We start from the raw sequence: 3,105 nt of genomic DNA, 5'->3' as shown, positions 1-3,105 counted from the left end.
CTGAAGGTGCAATGCCAATCACTTCCAACTATTAAAAAATTACTAAATTTATCATCATTGTAACGCTGTCATGGCAGGGTTTTTCAAAGTTGATAGTGACTAGCCACAAAAAAAAAAATCTCATCAGACACTGGATGTGAATAGTAAGTTAGTTACACATTTTGACAAACCACCAACAAACAGCTGGCTAAACTGAGTTCTTTCCAGTAACACATCCTCCCTCTTTCTTTTCAAATGTTTGTTAGTGTAACTAGAAGAATATTAAGATAGGCAGCTGTTTGCTGCCAGCTATCATTGTACCAATGTCTAGAGTAGACATTGTGACAGCTGAAATTATGTCTGTGTGATAAAGGCTCTATGAAGATTAGACTGTTTTTCTGTATTTGTTTAGATATTAAGCTATGTGTCGCTGCTAAAAGCCTAATTAAAGTTTAAGATGTAGGGAGGCCTTGTATAAAGTAAGGCCTAGTAAATTTAGCAAAGCCTTGAAGTAGCAAGGCCCTGTGGTGCAGTTAAAATTACCTTATCAAAAGAATGCAAGGCTTGTACTGTTATTGGTCAGTCAAAAGACAGTTGAAGTAAAAAGAATCTGAGTGGCTGGACATTATCAGTACCCTTCATAAGCGATAAATTGGCCAGAATATCCAGAAATAATTCTGAAGGAAGATACAGCTCTGTGAAAGGATTAGTTAGCTGTTGGCCTGGATCAGTGAGCCCGTGGACCTCAAGGAGGCCAAGGACTGAATTCCAGGGTCCTTCCCGGTACCTCTCGGACAGTGCTGATCAGGGACGCCTGACTTTGCTGCACTTTGTGGAAAGAGAAACTTGCTGTGCATCTGGCATCAGAGGGGACTGCCAATAAGTTGCCAATGCAAATTGTTCTGGTCTGTCATTGTCTTGTTACTACACATAGTTGTGTTTTTGTTAAGTCAATAAACTTTTCTTACCTTTTTACCCCCGACCATACTCTCAATCCCAAACACTTTGCAGGTGGCTGGGACAGACATCAAACTTTGCTTAGAAGAACAAGCAATTGTCAGATTGTTCAAACAAGTGGAAGTAGTAACCAATTCTTAAGATCTAATGAGGAATGAGATAGCAGCAAAATTTTAAAGATACAAAAAAGCGGAGGAACCACAAACTATTTCTAAACCTTTTTTACTTTGACTTCTAGTCTAGTAATATGAAAGAATGATGACATTTTATTTTTCTACACATTCTCAGGCCCTATTAAGTTAGAAAAATTAAATAAAGCTAATGATTTTAGCAAGGATTTAAATGTGAACTGCAGAAAACTAACAGTCAAGATTCTTGGGTTTTCTCTCTTGCTGAGCTCTTTAAAAAGCCTCAGGCAACTTATTTCTACTAGTACCATCAGTAAAATCAAAATACTAATTATATTCTATATCATAAGAGCACTGGAAGGCTCACAGACAAAGCAAAAGAGAAACATTAAACAAAGATAATGTCTATATTCACAATGACACAGTTCAGAACACAATAAAAAACTGTGTAAAACAAACTGGAATTTCACTGGCAGTTACAAACTTAAAAAAAAATCCAAACCCAAAGCCAGCTTCACAACCAAGGAAGCAGCATACACTTCAAAATCCCATTAACTTTCTGAACTTTCTGAAGAATACTTACCTTTCCTACAGACTTTTGAATTTGAGGTTAAAGACTCTGGAACAAAAAGAGGCTCCAAAATCATCCCACTGAATGGCCCCGTGTCTTGAGACCAATGGTACAATCAGGACTGCTGGACAGGCCAGCTGTACAGTTCAGTGGCATTCTCTAGGTTTAATGATCCTTTTTAAAATAAGCCTTTAGATTCAGACAGAAAAACTTCCTTTTTTTTCTAACTAGTACAGTAATGCTAAAGTTTCTGTCACCTTGCTATCTAAGTTACTTGCAGTCATATAGTACATGAAGTATGCTTTAGATCAGTGGTTCTCAAGCATTTTAGAGTCAAGGCACTCCTGAGAAAATACAAGCTCTTAGTTTTCACTCGTTTTTTTGACTATGGAAAAATAAGAGCAATTCTTCTGTTGCAAAAAACAGAGAAGACCACAACAGGTCAGAATGTTTTTAACACTATGGATTCCTCGTTGAAATCTCTGGGTTTATCTTGTGAATCATATTTTCATGCTTGTGAATCATATTTTCAAGCACATTCAGCTTTTCTCCATGTTGCAAGGGAGCAGTACGGGGGTCTTTTTTTTGGCCCCCCTGGATATCCAGGGATCAAAAACAAACCTGCCCAAAAAACCCAACAGAGCAGCACATGAGGGGGCAACATGCACCACTCAAAAGCAAAGCCTGGCTGCTCTGACTGCCAGCCAGGCTCCGAGTCACAGGATCGTCACTGCTGCAGCCCCAGGAGGCCCCCAGGCAAGGCTGCTGAGGCCAGCCTAGTGCTGGCTCCAGTCTCTCCGACCCAACCTGGGGTAACCTGCCACATGCCAGAGGGCGCGTGGCACAAACATTCCCCAGGGACAAGTAGTGGCAGCACAAGGTGCAGCACCGCTAGTTGTCCCGGGGAATCAAATGTCCATTCTCATGCGGACGCAACCCAACAAGGTGCGGCACCGCTAGTTGTCCCGGGGAATCAAATGTCCATTCTCATGTGGACGCAACCCAACAATACTAACACTGTGTGGCATCCTGCGGAACCCTTGAAAGGGTCTCAAGACATCTCAGGGTGCTGATCACCCTGGTTGAGAATCACTGCTTTAGATTATAAAGCAGTGAAAGAACTAGGAAATTAGGATGAAAAGACAAAATTCTGGAAACAAGAGGATGCAGCAATGGCTTTTATAACACAATCGGTGACTTTGATTGACACAAATATGTCTCAGTTATCATACACTAATGCACCAGAATGCAACATTATACTTTAAATCAGAGTTAAGAACAGAGTACAGAAGGGCTGCAGCCTTAATCATAGAATCATACAAGTAGGGTCAGAAGGGACCTTGTAGATCTTCAAGTCCGTCCCTCCGCCTGGGCAGGAGAAAACCTGGACTCAAATGAGTCCAGCCAGGTAGGCATCAAGCCTCTTCTTAAAGACCCCCAGGGTAGGAGCCAGCACCACTTCCCTTGGAA

The sequence above is a fragment of the Crocodylus porosus genome, unplaced genomic scaffold, assembly GCF_001723895.1.
Source record: "Crocodylus porosus isolate Cpor-Errol unplaced genomic scaffold, CroPor_comp1, whole genome shotgun sequence".
In the NCBI taxonomy this organism is placed as follows: Eukaryota; Metazoa; Chordata; order Crocodylia; family Crocodylidae; genus Crocodylus; species Crocodylus porosus.
Note: the sequence above shows the minus strand (reverse complement) of the source record.